This window comes from Podarcis raffonei, chromosome 5 (assembly GCF_027172205.1).
Source record: "Podarcis raffonei isolate rPodRaf1 chromosome 5, rPodRaf1.pri, whole genome shotgun sequence".
Taxonomy (NCBI): Eukaryota; Metazoa; Chordata; class Lepidosauria; order Squamata; family Lacertidae; genus Podarcis; species Podarcis raffonei.
This window is the reverse complement of record NC_070606.1, coordinates 25865834-25886151: the sequence shown is the minus strand read 5'-3', so window position 1 is coordinate 25886151 and position 20318 is coordinate 25865834. Positions and strand designations below refer to the sequence as shown.

The window sequence follows — 20318 nt, the reverse complement described above, 5'->3', positions numbered from 1 at the left end:
TTTGGCATCCTTACACTAGAACCTCAAAAGTATTGCGCTTTCCTGGAAATGCATGTTGAAGGGGGGGGGATCAGCGCCAAGCTTTCCCATTCTCTTACAGCAACATCATAGGCCGCTTCAACTCAAGAAGTGAATGGGGGAGCACAACTGCTGGCTTCTGCTACCGACTGCCTCTCAAACCAAACCTAGTGAGATCACCACATCTCAAGAAGGATGCTGTAGAGTCAGAAACAGTAGGCAAGCAAAATGATCAAGGGTTTGGAGCAACTCTCTGAAATGAAGATGTTACAAGATTAGGGCTTTCTTAGTTGGGGGAGGAGGACAGCCATGTGAGGCATGATGGAGTTATATAAAATTATGCATGGTGCCAAGAATGTGGATAGATGGAGGTTCTCCTTCCTCTCTCATAATACTAAATCTGAGAAAATCCAAGCAATCTATATATTGGAAGTTTCAGCATAGGCAAAAGGAATTACTCCCTGTCATGAACTGGCAGGACGACGGGTAGGTAGGAGAGGATCCCAGCGAGGGGTGTAGCAGGGACTGGGACACACCTGGGCAAGATGGGGATGGGGAAGAAAGTACTCACAGGGTCACAGAGGATGGCAAGTGGATGAGGGTCAATGCACAGGAACCAGAGCAGCAGGACCCATCACTAGAGGGGCTCCTGTCTCCACAAACACAGGGGGCTCTGAGGTGTAGGGGGCAATGGGAGGGGAGCTTTAGGAGGCTGAGGCAGGCAAGGGCCCACAGCCCAGCTCCCTAGCTGGCCAGGTGGGGCTCACTAGTTCTGGGTGGAAGTTTGTGATTCCTCAGCTGGAGTAGACTTGGAACAGGTGAGGGTCACATGCCTCGTCAAGCCCAGATGCTGCAATCAGCATGCAGAAAGGGAAGCAGAGCTGAGAGTGTGTGCTGCTCAACTTCCCATTTTGATGACCTTGACTTGGATGCTCCTGGACCTCTGGGACTGTGCTTCAGGTTTGACCCTGGGCTGCTGAAATTCAGACTTGGCTACTTGGACTGTATTATTTGATGGGGGGGGGGGGTTCACCCAAACTGCAGGAACCAGTGGTGCTGAACAGTATCAAAGAAAGATGAATAATACTCAGATAAAATGAATAGAGGTGGGGGAAATTATTACTTAAAACCCATGAATCAAAGCTAGAAAACATTTGGTGGGACCCAAAAATAAGGCACCCTTGCAGATGAAAAATGTAATAAATTATAGCACATAAACTACTTGCCTCAACATTTATGAAATGCTTGCTATCTAAAGTTGTGCTTTAACACTGCTCTTGCTTACTGCCACAACCACAAGTATCCTTGAGTAAGAATCCCTGAATTCATAAAAATTGCTCTTCCTCTTCTAATGAGCATTTTTTTTTTACTACCAGCAAGTTCTATTATGTACTATGCCCTTTATAAAAGTGCATTCAGCAGTTTTAAAGGATGCAAAATCAATTACAACACAAAAGTTATACCCAGGCCACACTGTAATGTTTTCTGTTGAGAAACAGATGGTTAAAGAGGTACCCACACTTAAGCTGCCTATTCTGTTTATGGGCTATTATATTTTGAGAGCTCTGCCTATAACAAACAGAAAACGTACTATGGACTGAGTTAATCTGTATTTTCTATCAATACAGCATGAATAAACTTCAGTTTCAAAAATGTACTTGTGGAAAAGGATGTGTCTGCCTACAACCAGAAAAACTTTTTATTTTTAAAAACAGAAATCCTAGACACAACTTACGTTGCAAAAATATATTGCAGAATGTTGTTTTCTTTGTCGTTAGCACCCTGAAAATGGAAAGTGCCACTTAGAAAAAGAAGGGGTTCCAATAGCTAAAAAACAGTCCACCTGCAATAGCTCAGTCAGTAGAGCATGAAGCTCTTAATCTCAGGGTTGTGAGTTTGAGCCCTGCATTGGGGAAAAGATTTCTGCATTGCACGGGGGTTAGACTAGATTACCCTCATGGTCCCTTCCAACTCTATGATTCATTTTCCCATTCCAACTTTGATAATTAAAGCAACTCAGACACTCACAGTTATTCTGTGAGTGATCACTTTAAAATCCTTGATGTATTACTCGTTTTGCCACACTTGTGTGGGACAGCAAGACTGCAGTTTTCAAGATGGCAGCCTCAACTCACAGAAAACTCCATGTGAGACAAAACTAAAATGCATCATGCATATCAGGAACTGAATGCCACCAACTTTAATTAACAACCACCCATTGCAACATGAATCAGAAGGGCCTGCAGTCATTGCTGCATCAAGTTATGCTTTCATGGTGACTTAGCTTCTAGACCCTTCCTGTTGGTTGGCAACCCCATCTTGATAACAAGCTTGTGCCAGAATAAGCTCCTGCAGTAGCATTTTGATCATTGCTAAAATTCTGCTGGCGAAAGTGTCCAAAGAGATTTAGTCTCTAAGGTAATTTCATCATGTAGACCAAAAACCTGAAATGGTACAGTTGCTGAGTATCAACACTGAACATATATTGTAATGCTGTATCCAGGGGCAGCCTGAGAAGTTTTGGCACCTGTAGCTAAACACACCCCTGTTGTCCCCATGATGAGTGAGGCATGAGGTTTAGCATGAGCTTCTCCTTGAAGAAAACCCCTTGCCATGCCCCACCCCCCTGTGGGGCAAGGTGGAAGAAGATTCAGCAAGGGCTTCTCCTCAAGGAAAACCCTTGTGTAACCGTGTCCCTCTGCCAGGCTGCAGGGAGTGGGACGTTATATACGGCAAAGGGCTTCGCCTTGAGGAAAAGCCCTTACATGGTCTTGCTGCCAGGAGGGTGAGGGAGAGACTTGAAATTCCAAAGGTGGCACACTGAAGCTCTGGCCAGTAAAAAGGTAAAGGACCCCTGGATGGTTAAGTCCAGTCAAAGGAAACTATGGTGTTGCAGTGCTCATCTCGCTTTCAGGCCGAGGGAGCTGGCGTTTGCCCACAGACAGCTTTATGGGTCAGCATGACCAAACTGCTTCTGGTGCAACACAACACCATGACGGAAACCAGAGCAGTGCACGGAAATGCCATTTACCTTCTCGCTGCAGCGGTACCTATTTATCTACTTGCACTGGCGTGCTTTCAAACAGCTAGGTTGGCAGGAGCTGGGACAAAGCAACAGGAGCTCACCCCGTTACAGGGATTCGGACCACCGACCTTCTGATCGGCAAGCCCGAGAGGCTCAGTGGTTCAGACCACAGCACTGCTGCTGTGAGGAATGAGGAGGATGCTGGAGCCTGCTCAGTGCACCTGCACCATCCTGCCCCTTCTCCCCGCGACCCACCTCGTCAATGTCCTGACATGCCAGACAGGCCGCCATAGTGCTGGTGCAACCACACGTGGTCACGATGGGGGCTACGGAGGCAGATCCGGCCTCCAAGATGCATGCCATGCCATCACCGCCACTGCAGCACCAGCAGAAATGGATGTATTCTTTGGAAGGTGCCACTTCTGTGGATCATGCTGCCCAAAGCAGGCTGCCCTGGCTGTATCCAGTAGGGAATGCTTCCAGTCCTAGGAAGTTTCCATGAGTCCTATTTAAAGTAAGTGGCAATAAGGTTCTAAAACACATATAGGTACATTCAACCCTTGCTGAGTGCTCCTGGAATGACTTAGGAATCGGGTGCCATTTGGGGACCAATTAATTATCCTCACTTGGACACACGTTCATGGTGAGGGAGGCTTTTTAAAGCTAAGAAGTCCTTTTGTCTTCAAATTATGTGGCCCCGGAGAAAACTGTTCCGAGAGAGGTTATTTTTAGAATAGTTTCCCAGAATTTAGAAGGAAACGGCAGCATGTAAATAGCAGATATGTAAACTAATTTGTACGAGATGGACATACAAGTAGAGTTAGCGTCCATTAGCTCAGAGACTGAAAGATTAAAAGAATCAACTAAAAGGTACAGAAAGGACTATGAGTTCCTTTGAATGGGCATAGCTTGTGAAAGAATTAAGCGGATGCTTAACCTCCGTTACAAGAGTAAAGACACTGATGGCCAACAAACCAGATGTTGGAGTAAACAAATTGGCTTGTGCACTAAGAATAACTAGTCAGATTACATCTGTCAAATTTAGGCAGGAATTGGCTTGGTTTATAGCAGGCTGGATGGCGTGCAATAAATTGCTTATAGGCTGTCAAGTTCAGAAGGTGCAAAGGGAGAGAAAAATCCTGCTCCTTATCTATCTTAACACACACACACACACACACACACACACACACACACACACACACCCCAAAAAAGAATTCACGTTATATTGACCACTTTGTGGACCGCTGTTCAGATAATGAGAGGAAGAAAGTGGCTGTTTCAAATGACAGTGCTATTATGAATAAAGCAAGGATGGAAATAAACTGAGAGAGGGAGTGGTAATTTTAAATAATGGCAGAGGTTTCAGGAGAGTGAGTTTTTGTTGTTTAGTCGTTTAGTTGTGTTCGACTCTCAAAGAATTGATGCTTTTGAATTATGGTGCTGGAGGAGACTCTTGAGAGTCCCATGGACTGCAAGAAGATCAAACCTCTCCATTCTTAAGGAAATCAGCCCGGAGTGCTCACTGGAAGGACAGATTGTGAAGCTGAGGCTCCAATACTCGCCACCTCATGAGAAGAGAAGACTCCCTGGAAAAGACCCTGATGTTGGGAAAGATGGAGGGCACAAGGAGAAGGGGACGACAGAGGACGAGATGGTTGGACAGTGTTCTCGAAGCTACCTGCATGAGTTTGATCAAACTGCAGAGTGAGTAGGGGATGACAAACATCGGTGGGAAGTGGAGTTTAAAACAAGGTTTGCTTTTGGGTGTTCTTTGTTGAACCAATCTCTGCTATTTCTCCTTGTTTAAACTCGTTTGTTTGTTTGTATGTTTGTTTGATGTTGTTGTTTTATATAAAAAAGCAGCTCATTGGTAGCTCTCCATCCCTGCTTTACTCAAGCCTCTGTTGTTCTTTATACCATCATTTCCCCCTCAGTGTTACTCCACCCACATTTCATTCAAACATCTGCTATTGTTTAAAATGCCACTTTCTTCCTTTCAGCATTTCTCCCTTCTCGTTGTCAAACATTTCCCTCTTCCAGTTCTCACCTGCCTCATGTGAGAGAGATAAAGGGTGTGGATCTCTCAAATATCCCATAGTACCTTCACACAATCACACAGTTCACTCCTGGTACCAGGTGCTATCTTCAACGTGAAATTCCACATTCGATGTAGCAATTTAGAACAGAAATTTTATCAACAAGCACACACTAATAAATGTACAGTGGTGCCTCAGGGCATTCTGGAGGTCCGTTCTTAACCTGAAGCACCACTTTAGCTAATGGGGCCTCCCGCTGCTGCCGTGCCCCTGGAGCACAATTTTGGTTCTCATCCTGAAGCAAAGTTCTTAACGCGAGGTAATATTTCTGGGTTAGAGGAGTCTGTAACCTGAAGCGTCTGTAACCTGAAGTGTATGCAACCAGAGGTACCACTGTACACCCTCCATCTTCTGACCTTAACCTTCTCTTAACTGTCAGGCTTGCTCCTGAGATTCTAGTATCATAAAGATACAGTTACATGCATTGTCATGGAGTATGTGTGCAAAGGAGGCTGCAGAATAGAAGACATGGAGAAGGCTTGGAAATGGGGGTATGGAAGGGAGACTTAGAGAAAAAAAGGGGTGAAGGTGAAAGCTGGGACATGAAAGGGTATGCAGAATAGGAGTGGATGACTGGGCAGAAGGTGAAAATAGTGCTTAGTGGCTGCAATGTGTGTGAGGAGGAAGATAAGGGATATTATCAAGGTGGTGGGTTGTGTGCACAAAACGGGGAAGGGGAGGCATGAGAATGGAAGTGAAGGTAAAAATGGGTACAAAGTGGGGCTTTGGAGCAGAAGAGAGAGGTGGCTTCAGAAAAGGTTGGAAAAGTGAAGAGCATGTTTAGTAGCTGTATGGGGTGGGAAGAAGCAGCTGTAGGGGATTAAAATGGGGGAAATTGCGGGGGGGGGGGTGTGAGCAGGGGTACAGACTCCTTTTTAAATGGCAGTCCACTTTGTGAAATTTTGGAAAGAGCATGTATTATGAAAACAAAAACCTTTCCTTGCTAAATCTAATGGAAACTCCAACTATAAAAGCAATATAAGGAAAGAGAGTTATTCTCCCTCTGTGTGTGCATATTTTCTTAGGCTGGAAAGCCTTTTAAAAGGTCACGCTGATTCAGCTAAGTCTCCCCCAAGTGACATTATAAGAGCCGCATGTCTCTTGTGTTTACACTGGGTATCAGTATCAGTAATAGACACTCTGTAATTGCAAACAACATTGTTGTTGGTTTAATATGTTTCTCAGAGAAAATTTCCTGACCTTCAGAGAGTTTGGAAACATGCATGGTAAAACTAAAGCTAGGCATTCCACAGAAAACAATGGGTTTACCAACCCTGGATAAGGCCACTGGCTCCAAAGTGATGAAAGAGGGTGCAATTTTAGGGGTGGGGAGAGAAGTCCCAGGTAAATGAGGGGTGTCCCAGGTAAATGAGGGGTGTTTCAATTCCTTTCTGATCACCACTTTCCCCCTTAAACTCCATTTCTCTCTTTCTCCTTGCCTTATTTGAAGATTTCCTTCTACATGCCCCAGCATTTACTGCTTCCAACCTTGCTCTCCCTCTGTAAATGGAATGAAATGCAAGCTGTAGCCTGCCTTGAGTCCCTGTCAGGGAAAAAGGTGGGATGTAGTAGTAGTAGTAGTAGTAGTAGTAGTAGTAGTAATGGAAACTGTGAGAATGATCAGGAACATACCAGAGAGTAAATCCTATTGAACTCAGTAGGGCTTAAAAAGGTAAAGGTAAAGGTACCCCTGCCCGTACGGGCCAGTCTTGACAGACTCTGGGGTTGTGCGCCCATCTCACTTAAGAGGCCAGGGGCCAGCGCTGTCTGGAGACACTTCCGGGTCACGTGGCCAGCGTGACATCGCTGCTCTGGCGAGCCAGAGCCGCACACGGAAACGCCGTTTACCTTCCCGCTAGTAAGCGGTCCCTATTTATCTACTTGCACCTGGGGTGCTTTCGAACTGCTAGGTTGGCAGGCACTGGGACCGAGCAACGGGAGCGCACCCCGCCGTGGGGATTCGAACCGCCGACCTTTCGATAGGCAAGCCCTAGGCGCTGAGGCTTTTACCCACAGCGCCACCCGCGTCCCTCAGTAGGGCTTAGTTCTGAGTAAATATGCTTAGGATTGCAGTGTAAGGCTCCATAATCTTTACCCAGTTACTTGGGTGTAAGCTCCATTGAATACAGTGGGACTTACTTCTGAATAGACATGTAAAGGCTTGCAGTGTAAAATTTACAATAAAGGAATAAACCCTGCACACGATTCCTAAAAACGGCTGCCTGCTGAAGCATTGCAATTAAAGAATTTAACGTGGATTGGTTATATTTTCTTTCAAAATTACTAAATTACTCCACACAGTGTCATAGAGAACACAGCATTAAACATCACGAAATAAGACAGTCCTGTGTGTTGCAGGAAATAAACTCATTTCTAAACTTTCTGGCCTACAAATGTACTTCCACACCTCATTTCTCTTGACAGTTCCTCACTATCACTGAAGCTGTTGAACTGGAGAGCATATTGCCAACCACATATTATTGCTCTCTGCCAAAAGTACATGCTTAGAGCTGCATCTAGTTACAGAAACTAACCTTGATCCTTGGAAACATTCCAATCTTTCTATGCTGCTGGGTGCTATCAACGAGAGGTGTGCCGAAAAGCTCTGCTAGCCAGGAGAGTTGGTGGAGTGATTGTGGCTTAGGAGTGCAACATGTAAAAAGTCCCTGGTTCAAATCTTACTTGTAACTTGTAAAATTAGGGGAGTTGAAAGGGAAAACATCTCATCACTAAATCAAAATACTGTTAATGTCTTCTTCCAGATGGACCACCATATCTTGCCCTAGTTAGTACCTCATAGTAGTCTTTAAGATTTTCTTTTCAAAGCCTCTAAGCTCACAGAGACCCCATCTCACTGCATAAAGGCAAAGAATGAGACCATCAATACATGACATTGAATCTGATAACAGGACTGCAACCATGGATAGCTCAGCTGGTTAGAGCATGGTGCTGATAATGCCAAGGTTGCAGGTTCAGTCCCCACATGGGACAGTTGCATCTTCCTGCATTGCAGGAGGTTGGACTATATGATCCTCACATTCCCTTCCAACTTTACAATTCTATGATTCTATGATTGGAAGCTCCCATTAAGCAGTTGGCCCTTAATGGCACTAGGGAAGGTGCTTAATGTGAGTCCGGAGAGGAGCTTTGATAAGCTGGGCTGGTCCCTGACATATACAGCGACAGAATAAGGAAGAGGCAAGAAGAACATGGGTAAATGTCAACAAATGCAGCTTGGGCTTGTTTGGCCACTTCTTAAAATGAGCTCTAGAACATTTATTCTTGCCTCTTCCTTACTTCTGATGCCTTGTCTATTATGTAAATGTCAGTTTTAACTTGCTTGGTGTAGGGATCAGCCTTATTTGGTATGTTGAAGCATATGTAAGAACAATATATTCATTGTCGGGGGGGGAGGGAGTCAGTGATTTCCCAGGGCTGTGTCATGCAATAAACGCGACATCTGAAAGCAGCCTAACAGCAACAAGGAGAAATAATTTAAGAAGGAGAAAGCGTTCTGAAATATTGCTCTGAAATATTGGCGCGCATATGTCCCTGACACAAACAGGTGGAAATGGAAGAAGCGAAGTCTCTTAACGGCTGTCGGAGACGCTCTGGCAAGGAACACCATGGAAATACAAATAAGAAAACCAGAAGGAGGAAGAAAAGGGAGGTCTAGTTCAGATACTTAGTGGCTCCATTATGATTGTCTTTAGACGAACACAAGGTTGTTGACAGCCTTGTGGCAAACACTGAGCCAATGCAGCACCCATGTCAAAAGTCAAGGGTGAAATGGGACCATAAAATACTCTGCTGAACAAACAAACAAAAAACTAAATGTACTTTTCTTTTGTCGCTGTTCATAAACATTCCAGTCGTGACGGTCAGTGCCATTTTGTTCTTCCCACATTGCACTGCAGTTTATCGGACAGCTTTGTTGCTGGAAGACAGCAAAAGTGACCCCATTGCCTAGGCAACTGTGTGACACTCTATTGTTTTGGCACTGTGCTGCAGCACAGCTTTGGAAGAAAAGAAAAATAGCATAAGGGACACTAGGCCATGCTTCCTGTCTCACCATGCTGTGCTCCACGACTGTGCCAGAAGAACACAATGGATGAATTTTGTAGGCCCCACAAAGCAAGGATGGAGGGGTCCAACTTTGGACCCTGTGTGAACAAGGCTGAAAGGTCATAGAGCAACTTTCCACCCATGACCTAACATGGATCACGTGGAGGTAGTCATGGTATGAAATGGTGCCCCCACACTGGGGCTCCATACTTAGCCGCTCTGATTTCCATGACTGCAGCAACTCAGGAAGAGGTCACTATTGTCATCCAAATCACATAGGACTCATGTGAAGAAACCCTTTCATACAACTGCTGTCTTTACATGACATTAATGGTCATTCATAAATCTGCAGGCCACTGTGTGAAGGCTATTGTGCATCTTAATTGGGAAATATGATCTTAGCATTCCCCCCCCCCCAGATCCAGCAAAAAGGACAAAAAGTGAAGTGTCTAAATTAATAGCAACAACCCTATAGCTTAATTTTCCCAACTATTCTCCACAAGAAAGGTGAAGCCTTCCTATTAGCGGTAAAAAAAAGAAGCAAAAAAAAGCCATATTGCTCACCTGGGAAATGTACATTCCAAATCTTTCCAAGACCACAACTTGCATTTAACCAGCCTCTTTTCCCCTGAGTATGAGAGCAGAGCAAAAGTGCAGAATATTTTAAAGTTTTACTGGAAGAGCAAAGTTGGGATGAATGCTTGTGAAGACAAATAATGAATAAATATGCCTCATCTATCACAAGGGCTATGCAAATGGCTGTGCATTTTCTCAAAGAAGAGTATCATCAAAAGCAAACCTTTTTGGAGATCAAAGCTTCCTTTAGATAATTCTGCTGTACCATCCTTGAACTGTGAGCCTGATCCGAAAAACATGAAGGGGGTCGGGAAAAGGTATTCTCGACATTATGAACTGCCATTCGCTTTTGAAGCAAGGGGATATTTTAAAAGGAAAACAATATAGCACTGATGAGCTGCATCTCCTTAAGAGCAGTACATTTTCATGATTATGAAAGCAAATGATTTTGTACTATGAATCCTATCAACTCCAGGACAAGGCAGTATTTGGAGAAACCAGAAAACATGGTGCGTATAAATGAATTATTTGGCTGAAGTCTATACTTACAACCCTGTGGCTGAATTCTGGGGGCTCTGATGTGTACACTGAACTCTGTGCCCTATTGTTTTCAAATATCAGATAGCAAGGAAGACTTACAACAACTGATGCACATTTTCTTCCCCAAAAAGAAAATGAAGGAAAACCAAAATGGTGACCATTGGGTTTCCTGTGCAGAACGAATTAGGATCCATTGTTACCTGAACAGAAGGTTCAGTTTGGGGGTATGATGCTACTGCAGACTGTATTTTTCTTTCATTCATTTGCTTAAGACAATGTCCTTCAAGACATACTGTCTGTATCGGGAAAGCTTTCATGTACGCAATTCCTGCCCCAGGCACACTGAAGAAAATCTTGAAATTCCATGAACAACTTGGATGTCCAAGTGCCATGTATATGTGTGCTCAGTGCTACAGTGGTACCTCGGGTTAAGTACTTAATTCGTTCCGGAGGTCCGTTCTTAACCTGAAACTGTTCTTAACCTGAAGCACCACTTTAGCTAATGGGGCCTCCTGCTGCCGCCGCGCCGCCGGAGCCTGATTTCTGTTCTCAGGCTGAAGCAAAGTCCTTAACGTGAGGTACTATTTCTGGGTTAGCGGAGTCTGTAATCTGAAGCGTATGTAACCTGAAGCGTATGTAACCTGAGGTACCACTGTATTTTTCTAGAAAAAGCACTCATCACGAAAGCCTCCCTTGTTCTCCTAGAATAAGGTTACCAGACGTCCCCGTTTCCCGGGGACAGTCCCTGGATTCACTAACCAGTCCCCTGACAAATTCATATCATTCCTACAGAAGTTAAAAAGTGTCCCCGGATTCATTGGAAAAAAATCTGGTAACCTTATCCTAGAATGGCAATGGCCCCCACCTGAGAGCTGTCAGAACTGAGTTCCAGTGAGTTCCAGCTGGGGGGGAAAGCCCTGTGTCCACTTCTATGTGTTCACACACAAAAACAACTACAATAGAGTCCCTGCATTTACAGAACAGCAAAATCAGCCAGCGCTAACATTCACTATGTAAACTACATTGGGGAGGGGGCAGGGCTGCATAATATTTACATACCGAGTTATTTCAAGTAACACGCTAAATCAGATAAAATTAAATTGTTACATTTTCCACTCTTCGTGGACTTTAAAGAAAACCCAGTAAAACAGCTCCCCTAGAAGTTCTCGATTAAGAAGAGTTTAATAGAATGCCTACACCATTGCTCAGGAATAAAAATCACTTCATTAAGTACTTGGAATTACATAAATTACACCAACCAGCAAATTTACATAATGATCAAAATTTGCATTTTGCATGGTGTGATAATAATGGGTTTAGAGAGTAATTGTTCACAAACTTTTGCTCAGTCCGAAGCTTCAATACTGTTGTGAGGAAAACTTGATGGATGTCTTCTGCGATTATCTCTCTCTCTCTCCCCCCCCCTTTTAATCTAGCTATGTCTCTTAGTCCCATTGCAATATATAGTTAGTTTGATTTGTAATTCCCTTCAGCCAAAAGCACACAAATGTTCAAAAACTGAAAGGTAAACAGGATATCCATCAGAAATATTATACTTTCCAAATTTACCATACATTAGAATTTCCATTTTTTAAATGTGACAAATTCTAGACACCAGGACATGTACTCAAAACAGCCAAGTGTCATATGGGTCCCTGAAGACCAATATTTTGTGTGTGTGTGATTTCAGTTTTCATGGACTGGCACTCGCTTCAGCAGATGTATTTAATAATGTGGGTTCTAGCCTATGAAGCTTATGCCACAACAAACCTGCTAGACTTTAAGGCAGCCTTTCCCAGCCAGGAGCTCTTCAGAAGTTTTGAATTATAACTCCCATCATCCCAGAGCATTGGCTATAATGGCTGGGTTTGATGGGAAATGTAGCCCAAAAGTCTGGAAGGCACTAGATTGAGGAAGGCAGCTTAAAGGTGTCACAATATATTCTGCAGTGTTGAAATGTGAATTTAAGTATGTAGGTTGGGATGGAATCACCAAATGCTATACAGTGGTACCTCGGGTTAAGTACTTAATTTGTTCCGGAGGTCCGTTCTTAACCTGAAACTGTTCTTAACCTGAAGCACCACTGAAGAAGAAGAAGAAGAAGAAGAGGAGGAGGAGGAGGAGTTTGGATTTGATATCCCGCTTTATCACTACCCAAAGGAGTCTCAAAGTGGCTAACTATCTCCTTTCCCTTCCTCCCCCTCAACAAACACTCTGTGAGGTGAGTGGGGCTGAGAGACTTCAGAGAAGTGTGACTGGCCCAAGGTCACCCAGCAGCTGCATGTGGAGGAGCAGGGAATTGAACCCAGTTCACCAGATTACGAGTCTGCCACTCTTAACCACTACACCACACTGGCTCTCTTTAGCTAATGAGGCCTCCTGCCACCGCCGCACCGCCGGAGCACGATTTCTGTTCTCATCCTGAAGCAAAGTTCTTAACATGAGGTACTATTTCTGGATTAGTGGAGTCTGTAACCTGAAGCGTATGTAACCTGAAGCGTCTGTAACCCGAGGTACCACTGTATTGCAGGCTTCCTCAAACTCGGCCCTCCAGATGTTTTTGGCCTATTCTTGCCCATTAACCTTATATCACGTGTCCTTGCGTATTCATTTCACTTGGCGGGGGTCGGGTCCTCGAACCACAACTTTTGGCTCCTGAACACCAAAAACCCAGAAGTAAATGTTCCAGTCTTCAAACATTTTTCGGAAGCTGAACGTCCGACGCGGCTTCCGCTTGAGTGCGGGAAGGTCTTGCAACCAATTGGAAGCTGCACCTTGGTTGTCAAAAGTTTTAGAAGTCGAACGGGCTTCCAGAACGGATTACATATGACAACCGAGGTTTGACTGTAGTATTCTTAAGTACTGTACTTCCCCCCCGCCACAGGGGTTCACTCCAATGGGAGAATGTTACAGGTATATTCACAATACCGTTGAAGTGGAAACTCAACCTACCCCATTTCTTCTGTTTTCATCACTGAGAATCAAACACTTTTCTCCATAGTCTTGTCCCCTTCTCCATTCAGGAGCAATTCGTGGTGGTATTAGTGCAACAAACAGTTGTGAAGTGGCTTGTGTATATGTAGACTGATTTTGCTGAACTACATTTGGAAGATATGTTTAATATTTAACATGCGAACCTCAGCAGAGTCGTTATATCACCTTTATATTGTGAAGTCCTATGGTTCTAAGACATACTACCTCCTTCATCCTTTTCTGTCAACCTGACAACAAGAAAGATTAAAAAAAATAGCTTGGTCTTCATCTCTGAATAGTTAAAGGCATGGGCAAATGGAACCTTTACTAGAGAAAGGCCAGCAGATTATAATGGAGGAAAATGCCAGCCTTACATAAAAAGATCCTTTTTGAGTTCTTTTCTTGTCTCTGACATCAATTTGTAGCCAATTGTGTAGCAGTCAGCCTGCATTTCAAATACTGAAATGTCATTCTTAGAAGTACTGCGGCCCTCTGTAGATGGTTATTTCAGCAAACAGGCACTCTAATTCAGAATGGTAGTGAGAGGAGTGTGGCACAACTTTTGCTTTGTCAGTCAAAAGCAAGATGTTGTGGTGTTACACTTTCCATGCATGAAATTAAATCCGCATGGAATTAATAGTACTTTATTCAAGCCAGAATGCCTCAGACTTGTCTCTGTCAGGATGGGTAGGCTGTGTGATTCTGCAGTCAGAAATTGAAAGGGTAGGGGAATGTGTGGTGGAGGGTGAGTGTGAAACGGGAACCGATTCACAAAGTCCTGTCAGGAGACAAGTATGTCCTCGAGCTTCACAAGTTCCATCAAGTCCACACTGAATTTGAATTGAAATACTTTATTGTCACTTGTACAACTTGTGTACAGTGAGATTACACGAGCACCCCCCACTCAGCTCTCTTAGTCTTAATTCCCCTCATTTACCGATGCACACCCACCAAACCCGAAAGTCAGTTGCCCTGTTGTTATCTTTTCATTCAGCAGCCTAACAGCCCACAGATAGAAGCTATTCTTTACCCTGTTGGTGTGACTAATCATGCTTCTATATCTTCTGCCTGAGGGCAGGAGATCAAGAAAGTGCCGGCCAGGGTATGAATCATCCCTGAGAATTTTCTTCACTCTCCTGAGGCAACGTTCTTCCACTATTTCATCCAGCGGATTCACGGGACAGCCCATAATATCTTGTGCTATATTCACCACCCTCTGTAGGCACTTCATATCAGATGATGTCAAACAGCGTACCATGCAGTATGAAAGTACACTTTCTATGGTTAACTGGTAGAAGGAGATCATCAAATGTTGATTGACATTCTTCCGCAATACTCTGAGGAGATGCAGTCTCTGTTGGGCTTTCTTAACCACCTGGGTTGTATTTATTTTCCAAGTAAGGTCTTCACTGAGATAAACTCCTAGGAATTTAAAGGAAGAGACTCTCTCCACAAAGCCGTCCCCAATGTACAGCGGGGCTAGTTCTCCTCTCTTCCTCCGAAAGTCCAACACCATCTCCTTTGTCTAAATTCTCTGACTACTTCACTTCCTTTACTGGGATATACATTATGTCCACTCACTCCTGCATGAGACAGATGTGAAACTAGTGAGCATTAATCTGGGCCCCAAGGTAGACAATGTTCTGCATGGGTTTCAGTTCACACTTTTCCAAATTCACCTCAAATCCATGTGTCCTGAGCCAGGATAGTGGAGCCTGGACTTCTCTTCTGTGCTGTCCCCTCAACAGGGCCTTGATGAGAATGTCATCAAGACAGGAATGGAACCTGCACCCACAGGGTCCTGTGATGAGCCATCAGGGCTACTAAGAAACTGGTGAAAACCCTGGAGTCAGAGGTGAGGACAGAGATGAGGGGGAGAGCTCTGTGCCGGTAACACTGGTTGCCATACCAGAAATCCTGTGGCTCCAGTTGAATGGGTTATGAAGATACGCTTCCAACAGTTCTCTTGTTGCCATCCAGTCACCTTGATCAATAGATTTGGTGATCGCCTTCAGAGCTTCCATTTTGAACCATTTGTACTCCATCAACTTGTTCAGCCACCTGGGGTCCAAATTTTACCCAGTATCCTCATTATTTTTCAGGACAAGGAATATAATGGAGGAAGCCCAAGTTCCTTTCTTCAAGGCTAGAACCAATAGCACAGCTCTGAAGGTTAGCAATGGCTTATGGCTTTGTCTAGTTTCTTAGAGCCTGGAATTATCATGAACTTCACCCTTGGCACTCTGGAAAACTCTAAAAAGGAAACTCTTTATATCGCCCACTTCTCTGTTGTCATTCAAGGGCCAAACAATGAAGCCTGTTCCCAGCATCACCCCTTGCAGCATGGGGTTCCTGGTATTTTGATGTCAACACAGTGATGGGGGGGTAGTTTCACTATCAGCAATGACAGTGGTGGACCTTGGGGTCTCAAATTTCAGCAGCACCCTGTAAAACACAAAAATTTGGTGCCGCTTGCCTCTTGCCTTCCATTTTACATCACAGTTGTGGCACCCTCAAGGCTCTGCGCCCAGTGTGAACAAGCCAGTTTCACTCCCCTAAATATGCCTCTGGTGATGATTCTTTGCGGGTAATAAAACCCCTGCGTCCAGTCACGCTTCCCTTGCGTCGCTCTGCTCGGAAGCTGACCTGGCAGGAGAGCAGAGTAGCAGCGGTCCTGTGTCCGTGTGAGATGAGGGATAAATCAAGTCCAGAGACAGTTCGGTTCTTATCTCTAGAAGCGTTTATTTACAAGTCATAAATCAGTCACACTCCATCGGAACTTGGTGACATTCTCAGCCGTGCTCCAAAAGCACACTCGCAGCCTCTGAGCTGAGCTGCTTCTCAGGCAGAAGTGAAAGCAAGTCTGAAAGCAGAGAGACGCTGTGACTCACTGCTCTGCGACAAGCTCCTCCTCCTCCTCCTCCCAGATACAGGACACCACGGAGTTTTGACCCTGTCAGTTCCAAACTCCACACCCCCTCTTGTCCTGGGGACAGTAGCCATCAATGCTTTCCCCATACACAGACCCTCACAGAACTCCTCGTGCTTCTGGAAGGTTAACGGTTTTGTGAAACCATCAGCGAGGTTCTTGGTTGAGGGACAGTATTTCAGAGCAACTAGCCCCTCATGAACGCTCTGACATACATTCTGGAAACGTATGTCTAAATGTTTGGTCCTCGCCTTGAATTGCCCTGTCTCAGCCAATTTGAGGCATGGTTGATTGTCTTCATGCACCACAACGGGCAGACAATCCTCTCCACAGATTTCCTTAACTAAACACACATAGAACTCCAGTTCTCTGCAAACCTCTGATAGCGCACTGAACTCAGCTTCAGTAGATGAAAGCGCTATGAGACTTTGCTTCCGGGACCTCCACCCAATCACTGAGTCCCCAAACTTCACCACTAGGCCTGACACTGATTTGCGGTCCTCAAGGTTAGCCCAATCCGAATCCACCCAGGCGGTCAGCTTGACATCGCCCTCAGCTGACATCTTGAGGCAAAAGTCTTTGGTATCTTGCAGGTAACGTAGCACCCGCTTAACACCATTCCAGGCCTGCACACTAGGACTTGAAGCCTCTCTACTGAGCAGATTGACAGCAAACGCTATGTCTGGTCTGCTCCACTGTGACAGGTACAACAGACTACCCAGAGCTGACTGAAAGAGCTCAGTGTTTTCGAACACCACGCGTTCTACTTGCTGACACTCCTTCACGTAACCAGCCTCCATGGGTGATCTGGCACCTGCACAATCAGACATCCTGAACTTCTCAAGCAACTGCTCAATCTTACCTTTCTGGCGAAGCAAAAAGCTTCCATCACTTGCTCTTGTGATCTCTACGCCTAGATAGGACTTGACATCTCCAAGTTGCTTCAGCTTGAACCGCTTTCCAAGCTCCTTAGCAAACTTCTCTACCTGTTCACTTGTCCGTGCCATGAGCAAGATATCATCAACAAACACCTGAGCCACTTGCTGTTGCAAGCCTGAATCTCTAATGTAAAGACAACTGTCTGCAAGAGATCTCTTAAAACCTAGCTCTTCCAAGGCTTCATGTAGGCACATATTCCAATTCCTGGCAGATTGGCGTAATCCATAGATGGATTTGTGCAACCGCCACACGACGCCTGGCTCACTGACTTCAAACCCTGGAGGAGGAAGCATGTACAACTCCTCCTGGAGATCTGAGTTCAGGTAGGCGACATCTACATCAAAATGGTTCACCTTCCAACCTCTCTGTGCTGCTATCGCCAAAAGCGTTCTCAAAGTCTCCGCCCTTGAGGTCGGCGAATAAACCTCTGTGAAGTGGACACCCCTTCTCTGTGTGAATCCACGGGCCACTAACCTCGCTTTGTACTGTGGTTCTCCTGCTTCTGTGGGTTTAAGACGGTAAACCCATCTGCAGCCTACAGCTTGCTGGTTAGCCGGCAGCTGTGTGAGTGAGAACACTCCAAGAGACTCCATTGAGTTCATCTCCTTCTGCATCGCCTCATGCCATTTGCTGGCTTCTTCCCGAGGCAACTTCTGAACATCCTCAAAGGATTCAGGTTCACATCTAGCCACACCAACCCAGACACTCGTGGCTTCATACCTTTCAGGTGGCTTCCCTTTGGTTGATCTTGCTGACCTCCTCAGTGTGAATTCTGGAACTGCGCCTGATTCACCTGGATCAACCCTCCTATCCTCTATGTCAGAATCATCCCCCTCTGACCTGCTGCGCCGTTTAGGGCGAACAGCTGGTTCTGCTGGCGAGGATGGTTCACTCCTTAGCTCAGACTTGACAGAGACCTGTGGAGGGGTCCTGGGACTCCCTTTTGGAGAGATACGGAGCCTCTCCCTTGGAGATCCCGGCTCTGGACTCTGTGGCTGTGGACTGTGCACCTCAGCAACAGGTTCAGCCTCACCCTCCTCCTCTTCCTCATCTGAGTCTATCAGAACTTCCGGATTCCCGTGAAGACGCTTCCACCCACTCTGCTCGCAAAACTCAGCACTGCCGCTAATAAGCAGCTTGGACTGGTTGCCAGTAGGGTATGCAAAGCGCCACGCCTTTGAACCCGGCTCATAGCCTACAAAGATCATCTTCCTGGATCTTGGCTCCCCTTTTCTGCGCATGGCCTTTGGAATGAGAACCCAAGCCGTAGACCCAAAAGTGCGCAGAAAACCTACTTTCGGCTGCTTCCGGTGAAGCAGAAAGTACGGTGTGTCCCCTACACTGGAATTGAACACCCTGTTCTGCAGGAAACATGCTGTCCTATAACTCTCAGCCCAAAAGCGCTGTGGCAGACCCGAGTCTGCCAACATAGCGTTCGCTGACTCCTGTAGCGTGCGAAATTTTCTCTCTGCAACCCCATTCTGTTGCGGAGAGTGGGGGGCCGTCAGTCGATGACTGATACCCTTCTGCCTGAAGAACGATTGCAGCGCAGAACCTGTGAACTCCCCCCCCCCGATCAGATTGAAAGGAAATCACCTTGGTAGAGAACCGTAGCTCTACCGCTGTGATCCAATCCCTGATCAGTGCAGCTGCCTCTGACTTCTGTTGCAGCGCAAAAACCCACGAATGTTTAGAAAAATCGTCAACCAGAAGCAAAACCCATTTAGATCCAGCTAACGAAGGTGTCGGCATGGGCCCCGACAAATCTGCATGGACAAGTTCAAAGGGTTTACTGGTTCTCCTCTCAGACCTGGGGTATGAGCATGTTGTGACCTTTGATTGCTTACAGGCTTGACAATCTAGGTATTTGTCACATGCTTTGAACCTGCACCCAATGGTGTTGCCTGTGGCCTTCCTCACATATGACCACCCTACGTGCCCAAATCTCCTGTGCCATAAGTGTATACAATCATGGTGTGGTGGGACATTAGCGCACTGCCCTTGCGCGTCGTCAATGGACTCTCCACTAGCCCCATTTTCCACCAGCCCCATTTTCCCACCAGCCCCATCTTCAATGGGCATCTCCACCAGAAAGAGTGTGCCTTTTCTCTCGACACTGTAGATCTTCTTCCCATCCCTGTAGAAGGAACACAGATTGTTAGAGAACAGAACATCGAACCCAGCAGCCATAAGAGCCGGCACACTTAAAAGAGAGTGGGCAAGCTCTGGTACCACATAAGCTTGCACCCAATGATCTATAAAAGAACAATAAAGAAACCCAGATTCAGTCAGTGGTCTTTGAGACCCATCTGCTAAGGTAACATAGCGTCCAGTTTTAACTGTCTTGCAGTTCCTCAGGAGCCCTTTAGATGTCACCAGACAATGCGAAGCTCCTGAATCGACCACGAGAGATAAAGAGTGTCTCTGGCTGTCTTCCAAAGATGCCGTGGCGTTGCTCGCACTCCCATCGGTTGCCATGGCCACAGCCTCCCCCCGACTGAGGCTTTTGCCTTTTCTCAGAGACGCCATCGCAGCTGTGAGGTGATAAGACGCCCTGTCTTTGTTTTTCTCCTGGCCTGCTGCTTTCCCACGTCTTTGCTGGGAACTGGCCTCGGGAACCTGCTTTGTTGACATTCCACTCCAGCCGGTGTCCTTGGCAGCCTGGGCCTCTAGCGGATGCTTCCCAGCGCTGTTGGACGTCGTCTCAAAGCACAAACAACTTTCGAAGCCTTTCGCTTTCTCAGAGCTCTTGGAATGGCCTGCCTGGCCTGCCCCCCCACTGCTTCTTGGGGTGCAGCCTGTGCCCTCTTTCACAGCTCTCAGCCGCTCTCCAGCACACAGTCCATCACACAGACGTGTCGAAGCATTGCAAAAGCTTGCCAGCACAGTCCCAGCCCCCACTGGGCATTCTGGGCGTCCTCTAGCCCCCTCTGGTCTGGCTCCCACTTCGGCCTGAGGCTTGCTCCCATGGCCCTCGGCTTCCTCCCGGCCCTTGGCTCCTGCTGAGCTTTCGCACAGACTCCTCAGCACCTGCCAGGCGGCCTGAGCCGATTTAACGCCCTCCAGGTGGGGCAACAGCAAAGCGTCCACACTTGCTTTCAAGAAGCAGAGCTCTCTCTGCTCTCTCTCACTCAGCTGAGCAGTAGCATGCATGGGT

The 20318-nt window shown here is 46.0% G+C and overlaps 1 protein-coding gene across 4 annotated transcripts in view; it reads right to left on the bottom strand.

Annotated features, from left to right (window-relative positions):
* Nucleotides 1–20318, bottom strand: part of GRID1 (glutamate ionotropic receptor delta type subunit 1) — a 709085-nt gene that overhangs the window by 313729 nt on the left and 375038 nt on the right. The window lies entirely within an intron of this gene.